Below are 11,888 nucleotides of genomic sequence, written 5' to 3' on the forward strand. Positions count from 1 at the left end.
ACGAAGGAACACTCTACGAACCTTGAAAAAACAAATCAAGTTGTTGAGGCTTTAGCTTCTATATGCAAGGATACGACCAAAAAAGTCGATAAACTAATTTATGATGCTCAATCTTTCATGACTACTTTCCAGACTTCCTTTGAAATGGACACTGCAAAGGAGAATGCAGTCATAACCAGTCTTTGAACTACCCTTCAGACTAAGAAGGATGCTCTTAAGGAAGTTCACATTGGCATTCAATCTGCCAATAAAGAGTTACACACCTCCATTTCTTCCAAAATAAACAAGCGTCATGAAGATTTGGTTGTTGAGAACAAAATAATGGATAAGCTCGCCGTCAAAATAGAGAAGGTGAAAGTTTTATCTGTCAATCTTGATCATGCTAATAAGTGAATTAACGATCTCTTGTATGAAAAGGTTGCAACAAAGAGTTGTATAGCTGATGTGCATGCTTACTTGAACAATTTTATTAAAACTCGTGATTCTCTAATCACGATATATGTAAGAAAGTATTTGATTGATAAGCATAGCCCATAGTCGGAATGCTAAACAGGTTTGAGGGTGTTTCGGAGTCTAGCACACTTCCGAAACAAGGTAAAGACATTGTGAAGCAATCTACGAAAGAAACCTCGAAACCAGCTGACACTACTGTTAAGCCAGAGTTAAAAGTTGAACCGAAGGTTAACGTAGCTTAAAGTTCTAGAGGTAAAGAAAAGATCATTGATGATAGTGAAGAGGATGAGCCTAATGAGCTTGAGCTGAAACAAAGGAAGGCTCGTGAAGCAGAAATCGATGAAAATCAGCGTATTGTCAAAGAAGCAGAAGAGAAAGAGAAAGTTGAACGAGAAGCCCAAGTCCTTTGGAAAGTAGAAAGCTTTTATTTCCATTTTAGACTTTGGAGCAAATTATGAATGAGGCTATCGATAATCCAAGCCAATATTGGTTAAAGTCTGTTGCATCTTTTAACTTGCAGAACACACAAGATTTGCAACTTGGTCTTCCAATAACACCGAAAGCCTTCAAGTTTCGTAGCTTCATCAAAGTTGCGAACGTTCATCTAACTAACAACGGTGCTGACCATATGCTCTTCTCCTTCTACTTAAAGCACACAAAGCCCCAATATGAAACCTAGAGTGCGAAAAAGATAACATTTGTGAAGCTTTTCAGGTCCATTTGAAACTGATAACTTCCTAAATGCTCGTTTTAAGGTTGCTAGAGGTTCTACGAGTCAGGTATTTGAGTTTCACTTGCTGATCAACCTTGACTGAACCCATACGATTGGATTTTGCTGCTCAATATATTGCTTAAGGATGAACAAAAGTATGAACCCATTGTTGTTCATCTAAATCGAATGTTAGTATCGTACATTCAAGAGGTTGGCAAAATAGACATTGAGATTGCAACAATTCTATGAAAGAGGCCGACTGTGTTCCATAAGGTAGCTCCAGAAGATTTTGACAAAATGAAGCTGGGGAAAATACGAAAGGAATGCTGGTACATGGCTTTTCAAATCAAAGAGCGAACAAATGTTGATTTCCACAAAGTTTGCTTCTATCTTGCTGATAAGCATCTTTACTCCACTTCTTGCTTGCAATACATTTTGGAGTTTACGGATAAATGCAAAGCGAATCGTAAAGGGGATAAGAAGTGTTTTTCCGATATGATCCTTTGGTATATCCAGGTTCACAAGGCCTTGCTAAGCATTGTACCGAAGCTTTTTGAAGTTCAGAAGCGTACTCAACCGTGAAGGCCTCCTACCTCAATTAATGCAAAAGGGGAGATTGTTGGGTCATATTGGGTTACGTCATTGTATATTTAATGTTTAGTCCATTTTGTATAGCGGGTTGGGCATGTCCACCTGTTTATTTATTATTAGCATTTTACTATTTAAAGTGCATGCAAGGACCGTATCTTGTAATCGTCCAAGTTGTAAACCCTACACAGCCTTTACAATAGCACTTCTTCATCGATCTCTTCTAAGGTTGTGCTTATTAATCATTCGACACAACTTTGATCTTCTTTTTGTGTTTTGATTCTTTTACCTTTTTGAATCTAATCAATCATTCAAGTTTTATACTTAACACAAATTATTTGTAAATTATGGTAGTATAAGAGCATTTAAATCGGGAACAATGGGTCAAATCGCCATTTTTACTGGTAATTCATACTTTTTCGTTACCAAATTTTAGTTTGAGACTTTTTCGTAAATTAGGGTAAAATGTTAGGACATTTTCGAATATTTCCCAAAAAAATCCAGTGCTTATAAATGTCATTTTTTACACTCCCCACTTCTAAAATTTTCTTTTTTATAATTTTAAGAATTGAAAGATGGAATCGTCTCCTCTTCGTCGGACCATTGGTCAATGGATCTCATTACTTCTTAGGTATTTTCTTCTCCTACGTATGATCAAATCAACAATCCTTTTAATGTTTCTTTGAGCGTGGATACACCCAAAGTAACTACTGATGATGAGGTGGTTGAGCCAGATACTTCAATCTTTGTGGATGATGAAGGTTTGTATCCTGATTTTTACTGAGGATTTGCTTAACATGGCTCCACTTGACATTGATGAAGATGTGGAAGATAATAGTAGAGATGATTATGATCTTATGTCCAATAGAGATTTCAAAATTCTGAATAGAAAGCTCAACATGATGATACAACTCACAGAAGTTCCAACTCAAACTTCTAAGAAGACCAATGTTGATAAGTTAGTTACATATTGGTCTAAGAAGTTTTCAGATCAAGAGCAGAAAATTAAAGAATTGGTGGATGCTTTTGCTACACTCCGAAGTCAATAATTAAAAAAATTGTTTGAATGCGTTTAAAGAGGGAATCTCTTATGGTTATTAGGAAAGTCGATGGAATACTTGGTTTGGGAGATTTGAATGTCTCAAGAGAACAATAATAAAAGAATTATCACATATCTTATTGAAGCACAACAAAGAGAGATTGTTCTACAAAAATCATTGGATTAGGCTCTTTTGCACATTAAATTTCTAGAATGTTTTTTGAAGGTTTATGATTAGCAAAAGGTAGAAAATAAGTACAATGAAAAGGCGGTCACAACTATTTAGGCAATACATCAAAGTCTTCACACACAGTTGGAACCTATTTCATAATTCCTTAGTCACCTATCAACAATGGTAGCATCAAACCTAATTTTGGTTGAAGAAGCTGAAAGTTCAGTCCAAGAACAAGAAAATTTGTTTTAAGGAGCAAAGTTATGGAAGTTGCAATTATTGTCTTCATTCTTTTTGTTACACTAGATACTATGTTTTCATTTAAATTTGGTTCACTCACTAAATGTCATAATATTATAACAAGCATGATTGGTCCTTCTTTCAGAATGTCATAAGATATTCATCAAAGAGACCAGTTTAAAATGATGCTAACGATATGAATATGTTTGGTTGTTTACTATGCCGACCTTTCATATGAGTTTGAGTTTGAAGATGAAGATTATATTAAGGATTAGCTGTAGCCGAGGACATTGCTCAAGAATCTCAGTCTCAGATTATTGAACATATTTGGATTTTGGAATCAGTTGTTGCATGTAGTTACTGCCTTGTACATTGAGAGTCTAATAATGTCTTATAAAGTCTTTGTAGTGCTTAAAGCCCCTCTTGTGCACTTGGTTTTGGAGCAGATGTCTTTTTTCCGTCTATATTGTGTAGCATAAACTACTATTAGAATAATAAGCAAGCTACATACAGTTGTTTTTTCATGTTTTTCATTTTGTTGTTGTTGTTGTTGTTGTTGTTGTTGTTGTTGTTGTTGTTGGGGCTATGTTTACAAATTCAAGGAGTAGTGGAATAGAATGAAAAAAAAAAGAGGATTAAACTATTAACTTTCCAATAACATTTTGTGTTAGTTGACTAGAATAAAATATGTTATGTTTTGCTAATTTGGACCCTTTTTTATAATATCTTCTCATATCCATCTCTCCTCCTTTCTAAATTCTAAACTCATTGTCCATACTTCCACATATTACACTAAACGAATGTCTGCGCATTGCGCAGAAAAACAAAAGTTTTAAACAAAACTAAAATTTAACAATAATTAAGAAACCACATCACCGATGCCAAAACATAATTTTAGAATCCATTAAACTTAATTGCTGGAAAATATTTAACTTATTTTTTTATAATTATTATATTATTAATAAACATTACACTTAAGTAAAGTTGTATGGATCTATATCAACATGAATCCTTTCGAATCCAAATTTTAAGTAATATGGATCCTCTATATTTAACATGTATAAGATTCAAAAAGTGCAATATGGATAAAAATGGATCCAATGATTTCAATATGGATACATTTTGGATTATGGATAAATATCGATTCGTCATATTTTAATATGAATCATTTTTTGGATTCCAAAACTTTAATCTGGATCCGTTTGTGGGTTCATAACTCGTGTAACATATCATTCCGTCTAGGTGATAATGACTTAATAACATTATAGTTCAATTGAACCCATATTAACTATTTCTCTATATTATATATTACATGACTATTAACATAATTTAGTCTTGTATTTCTACACATATTGTTCTTTGTTTGGATGTAAGTAGAAAACTTCAATAAAAGCTACAATAGTGACTCATAAATACAACCGATTGAAGAACATTTAAATTTGCTACTCTCCTTTTGGCGGTGGTGGTGTAAGACTGATCGACATCAAAAGAAATACCACACAACCTTAAAAGCTTGAAATACACCAACATTTTTTGGTTTCCAATAGTATTCTCTTAGCATCTTCCTTAAAAAGATAAAATATTTAACCATAAAACATATTTATTGATAACATAAAATCCAGTAAGCATTATTAATTAGTTTTTATAAAAAAAAATGAGATACATCTAAAGAGGATAACATGTATATTTAACAAAATTTACATTTTATGTTTGATGGCTGAGAATCAAGTAACTATAGTGTTGTAGTTAGCTTTTCAATTGTATGAATTAAATGAAAATGTCTTAAGTATATAATGCTCTCAAAATTATAAAAAAATAAATAAATAAATAAATAAATAAATAAAATTCCAATATTCCACCTTTTTCACAGATTGAACTTTCTGCAATACATATGACATATATTGTGACTTCATCCATAAAAAAGTTCTTCTTGAAGGTATTTGTTTGGTTCACTATTGGATAATATAAAAATATTTTCTTATGTACTGCATCATTAATCTTGGAATTTATCATCTTAAAGTAGAATTCATATGGATTCTTCAATATTGTCTATTCCTTGAGTTTCTATTATAGAAAGTCGCTTTCATAAATTTAACCATTTCATGGAAAAACAATAAGATTACCCAAACAATTTGATCATACAATAAATGTATTTTCGTTTACCAATAAGTAATCATCTTTATATGAAAGACCTTTGTATGGACAAAATAGTCCTTGTGTTTCTCAAGAAGTCCAAACCTTTTCCTTTCTTTTCTAATTGAAGTCATTACAAAAGAAAAAGAAAGGGAAGTGAACGACGAAATGTGAAGTAGTAAAAAACACTCATCGTTGATATTATTAGAATCCAAGATAAATTTTAATATTTCATATAACATCTTTGATGCTAAAGAATTTATCAATCATTATTAAAATGGATGTGGAAAGTATTTAGAAATATAAAATGACATGGGAGTTTCAAATGGATGCGGTTCTTAGAAATAGGTCTCTTTTATAAGTATATATAGATATAAATATAATATATATATATATATATATATATATATATATATATATATATATAGTTTAATGATTATTGATTGAAATCATATGTCACTTAACGTTTGATTCTACTCAAATTCGAATGCATAAACTCAATTGGAAACCATGATAAAATTTAGTACGTGTTGCAACAAGAAAAATTAAAGCTATATATAAATTATAGATTATGTTGATTTAACCTAATCACAAGGTGAAACTTTTCATATTTGATATTGGACGTTCTCGAGACCTAAAAACAGATGGAGGTGGACGAGGAATAACAAGAGCATATGAAAGTGACAGGATTGATCATATTTGTCCGTCAATTATCTTTTTAATGGATAGATAAAGAACTTTAATGGAAACATCAGGTCCCACCAAATGAGAGTATTAATAAACAACTTTCAACTATTAATATATACAATTCCCAATGCTCCAGATAGTGGATCAAAGTATTTAATAGAGATAATGTCACTATGGCCCTACATAATGTTTAGTTTTTGTTTAAAAGGTCATTGATGTTATATTTTTTTGCACTATATGGGACATAATGTTATTGTGGACCTGCAAGAAAAATTATTAGATTCTAAATATTAGTTGCAACTTAGGACATTGCTCTAAATCTTGGTCTCAGATAATCTTTGTGGTTCTTAAAACAATATTATATACATCTTTTGGGGGCGGTATCTTTTGTCACTCTTTAATATTTAGCATGACTACTATCAAAATTATAAGAAAGCTACAACGTAAAGTTGATTTAGTCAATTTTGTGTGTTGTGATTATGTTTCACCTACAATACATCACTAAAGTAAGTGTTTTGCAATCCTAGACCTTTTTTAATTGGAATATATTATCATAACATGAAATTTACATACATATGAACGTTAACATCATGTATCTGATTCATGACCTAGAATAGGCTCCACTTATTGATTTTAGGATCTGACCAATGATAAGCGAAAATAGAACCAAAATCTAAATAAATGAAAACTAAAATAAATAGTAAACTTCTAAAAACCAAAAAAACATATGAAACCATAGCTAGGAGTTGTAGGTAAACGACTGAAAAAAATGCCATAGAATGGAAGAGAATTGCAGAGATTGCAATAGGTCCAAAGGGCTCATCTTCTTTGAATGTTGACAAACTTGCCAAAGACATTAATATGTTTTCATCGAAAACGTATTAATGTCTTTAGTAAGTTTCTCAACATTCAAAGTAGATGATCCCTTTGCACATGTTGCAATCTCTACAAGTCTCTTCCATTCCTTGGCCTTGTTCCTCACTCTTTTACCATCAACTCCCTCATAATCTTCTCGACTTCATCCCTCTTCACATTACTTCCAATATCAATGCCAATTTCCAATTCCTTACACATTTTCATACTGTTAGTAAATTGGTCTGCATAAAAAGACTAACATATCATGGACAACCCAACTGATAAGATCTCAACGGTCGAATCCCAACCACAATGAGTCGAAAACCCAGTTCTTTGAATTGTAGAGGCAAGACAGAAGACTCTCCAATAACCAAACTATGCCTGATGATCCAAAGAAAACAATAATTGTTATTTTCACACCCCTAACCAAATGCTAGCAACTCTTGTAAAGATATGAATGTTATGCTCCAAGATTTACATAAACCACAAAATTTGGTTCCTTCAACTGCAACTATTCGAGACATTTGGTTTCTTCCATCCATAGACTATAGCCATTAATATGAATCTTCTTTGTTTCTTCCAAATTGGTTACCTAATTTAGATGTAATTGCATTGGTCTGACAGATCAGACATATGAATACATAAGTTTAAGGGCTTTGATGATAGTCCACGAAAATTCCTCGAATCGTGTGGAGGATTATTCATGACACCTTCCTAGTTTCCTTAACAGACTCCAAAACATAATTTTAAATTTTAAATTTTCAACTACAGTCATCCAGAAATTTTATTTCATTTTTTTTGTCAATCTGATTTAGATTTTTTCATTTCATTATTTAGAGTGATCACGTAAAAGTAAGAAAAGAAAATACCAAAATAATGAGTTTTCTTAATAGATCTATAATAGAGAAGTTTGGCCTTAAAATATGTTTTTTTTTATATATTATGAGATTAAATGAAGAATTATAATTTTATGTGTTTGTGAAAAAACACATAAGTATATTCATATATGAATACACTTATATATACATACATATATATATATATATATATATATATATATATATATATATATATATATATATATATATATATATATATAATACATTTCGTCCCCAGGTTAATTGTTCGGATGTTAAAGAGGTAAATAAACAGAAGGGAAAAAAAGAAAAAAAAATTAAACCCACCCCCAGCATCGTCAATTCCCTCCACCCCCCCCCCCCCCCTCCATTCCGCTTTTCTGACTCATTTAATGGTTTTTTTGTCTACTTTGTTTTTTAACAATAACTAATATATATATATATATATATATATATATATATATATATATATATATATATATATATATATATATATATATATATATATATATATATAAACCAAGGTTATTAAAATTTAACTCTCTACAAAATGAGTATAATTATGAAAATTTGAATAAAAAAACATTATTTATTTATTTATTTATTTTTTAAAAAACCCAGAAAATAAATTCTCCAAAATCCATAAAAAATTTAAGGGATAGTTCTACTCAATATATTAGTGACTTTGTAAAAAGTGTTTTTCAAAAATAAGTTTCTTAAGTATTTATTTTTAATTTTATGAAATATTAATTTTTTTTTTAAAAAAATGTTAAACAAAATATGATCCATAATCTGATGATTCAAAATATTTATGATTCAAAAAAAAAATTTGATTCAACTTGTTTATGATCCTTAATTTGTTATCATCTAAAAGTGTTTATACTCTAATATTTTATAATAATTATTTATATCTTTTATGATAAAATATACATAGTTCAAAATATATAATGATCCATAAATTTTTTTGAACAAAAACCATATTTAATTGAACATATTATTGATCCAAAATCATATGATTCAAAAATGATTTGATTCAAAATATTACAATTCAAGATAATTTGATTAAAAAAAAGGTATAAACAAAAAACATTATGATCTTTGATATTCTTCTTATTTAAATTTTTATAATTGTTAAACATTAAAAACTTAAACTGATATTTAGTTCAACAAATAAAAAAATAAAAATGAAAAAATGAAAAAACAAAAACAAAAATAAAGAAAAACACTGGTACCTTCAAGTATGTAGTAAATATATTAAAACAAAAAAAAATTAAAAAAGGAATAAAAACGAAAACAAATAAAAACGTTGACATCGAGCATATATCTATTCAAAAAAATTAATTTTTTTTAATGAAAAATATAAATAAATAAAATAAACAAAAATAAATTATAAAACCTACTTAAATGACGTTCCATGGATGTTCGCCGCACACGACTAAATCCTCGAATTTGTATTAGTTATCATGGATGTGGATCGCATGCGAACGCACCACAACAAGTTATTTGGGTCTGACATTTGTGCCATTGACGAAATGGGTGGTGGAGAATTTTTATCACAATCCTCTCCATTTTTGAGTCCTCATCGGAACCAGAACCTATATATATATATATATATATATATATAGGGCCTCGCTCCCGTGATGACTCAAAAAATGGTGAAGACAATTCTCGAGTATCCATTTCTTCAAGGGTACAAACGTCAAACCCAATAGTTGGGAGTGATGTGTTCGCATATGACTCATGTCAGTGGTAATTATATATGGACGCGGGGATTTAATCACGGGCGACGAACATCAATTGAAAGTTATTTAAGTGAGTTTTATTATTTATTTTCGTGTATTTTTTTGTTTGTTTAATTTTAAAAAAAAACTTTAATTGTTTTAAACACATATATACTCGGTTTTCATATTTTTCCTTTTTTTATTTTTATTTTATTTTTTTCTTTATTTTTTTATTATTCTGTTTTTTTTATATTTTTTTTATTTTTTCATTTTTTAATTTCTTTACTACATACTTGAAGATAATAGTGTTTTTGTTTGTTTATTTATTTATTTATTTTTTGATTTTTTTAAACTAAATGTCGGTTTGAATTTTTAATGTTAAACAATTATAAAATTGTTAATTAATAAATATATTAAAGATCATAATATTCTCTGTTTATATTATTTTTGAATTATAATATTTGTGGATCAAGATATTTTGAATCAAACTATTTTGGATTAGATAATTTTTGAATCATATGAGTTTGGATCAATAATATATTCAATTAAATAATGTTTAAAAAACAAATTTTATATGATTATATGTTTTGAATTATTTAATTTTGAATTATAAAAGATATAAATAATGGTTATAAAATGTTTGAATCAACATATTTTTAGATCATAATAAATGAATGATCATAAAAATAAATGAATGATCATAAACATGTTGAATCATAATTTTTTTGAATTATAAATATTTTAAATCATGTTATTTTGGATCATATGATTTTCATCATTTTTTTTTAAAGTTTCGTATCTAATCAGCCTTATAAAAAAATTCAAAATTTCATAATATATGATATATAATAAATCTTTCAAAAAGATTTTTAATTTGTAGAACGAAAATATTAACGTCTTAATTTTTATAAAAATTTAAAATCATTTAAACAAAATGTTTATATCCTTAACAATATATTTTATAATTTTTTTATAAACTCACTAAATTAGTATTACCAAGAACTGTATCATTTGTTTTTTTTTTAATTTGGATAGAAAAAAAAGTAATTATATTTTATAAGAAAACTATTTTTTAAAGTTAAAAAAAATAATTTTATGAGATTTGAAGAAAATATTTCTAATCATTCATTTCCGCTATAAAAAAATATCCGGTGTGTTGGATTTACAAAATGAAGGATCTAACGGTATTTTTGTAAAAAAGTCATACTAAATTCTTTAACAGTTCACCATTTCTAAATATGTTAATTAAATTCCAAACTTCCTAAAGTTATAAATATTCATATTTTTTTAATAAATTCATATAATATACGAGTTTGACAACTACTAATGAATGTATAATAATTAATTTTTAGTTCTTATTTATATGGTTATCCAGGTTTTTTATCTATGAAAATAATTTGTTAAATAAGTTATGTATAAATATAAATTATTTATATGAGGTGTCATATATACTTATAAAATGAGTGAAACTAATAAGCAATTAACATTAAATTTTTGTTTATTTTTAGTATTTGTTTTTAGGTTATTATTAATAAGTTTAATTACTAGTTAATGAAATTTCGATCAATCAAAATTTGGTAACTGTATTCCCTTCAAAATAAGTATTCCACAAAATTGTATACATAATTAAACTTTTAAATTTATCTTGATTATTCACATATTTTAATAACTATTAAAATATTTGATATTAAGTATTAACAGTTATATGAATGGATCCAAACGCATAAAAGTATAAAAGAAAATATTAAATTTGAAACACAACTTAAATTATCATTATTTTCGTTCGCATTTAATTTCCTAACATTATCATATCCGAAAAAGAAATTTTCTTGGGAAAACAAACCTTTTAGGGGGATGACTTCATTTTCAACTAGATTTGGAGCTTGGTAAAACCCCATTAAAGCACTAGCAGCAACAGTCCAGAAATAGAAGATTTGTACTGTAATCTTCTCACCTATAATACCTATAACAAAGGTTATTTAAAGGCCCTTGTGGTGTAGTAAACTTGCTTGTTTCAGCATACACTTGATGTGGCTTTGTGCTGGAAATGGTATGAACGCCACATGTGGCTTGCTTTCAAAGTTCACGAGTAATGCATGTTTCCATTTTCGTATGTGTGTAAGTGTGAATGTTTTGTGATATAAAAACGTCAGCTGAGGCGTGTTATATAACAGAGATGACTATGTACTATATGATCAGCGAATCCATTTGTGTGATACAATTTTGACCATGTTTATATCGGTTGAATAAAAAAAACAAAAAAAAAAAAAAGAAAAAAGAAAAGCCGATGCGACATCACCATGCGTTCATAAGAATTTAATTTCCATTTGTTAAACTTTTATTGGAAAGCTAGAATATTAGCTATATAAAAGTGATTTCAATTGGAATGTTTGATGTTTGTTCTTCTACTTTCACTTATACTAATATTATA

General features: G+C 28.5%; 1 long non-coding RNA gene across 1 annotated transcript; it reads right to left on the minus strand.

Annotated features, from left to right (window-relative positions):
- Nucleotides 1–6,535: 6,535 nt before the first annotated feature.
- LOC145071271 (uncharacterized) lies at nt 6,536–11,639 on the minus strand. The gene is made up of 2 exons (XR_013690344.1): nt 11,301–11,639; nt 6,536–7,260 (listed from the first exon to the last, which is right to left on the minus strand). It is a non-coding gene; the product is annotated as an uncharacterized LOC145071271 (long non-coding RNA).
- Nucleotides 11,640–11,888: the final 249 nt, after the last annotated feature.

The sequence above is a fragment of the Lactuca serriola genome, chromosome 1 (genome assembly GCF_051521515.1).
Source record: "Lactuca serriola cultivar US96UC23 chromosome 1, Lser_US96UC23_V15, whole genome shotgun sequence".
Taxonomy (NCBI): Eukaryota; Viridiplantae; Streptophyta; class Magnoliopsida; order Asterales; family Asteraceae; genus Lactuca; species Lactuca serriola.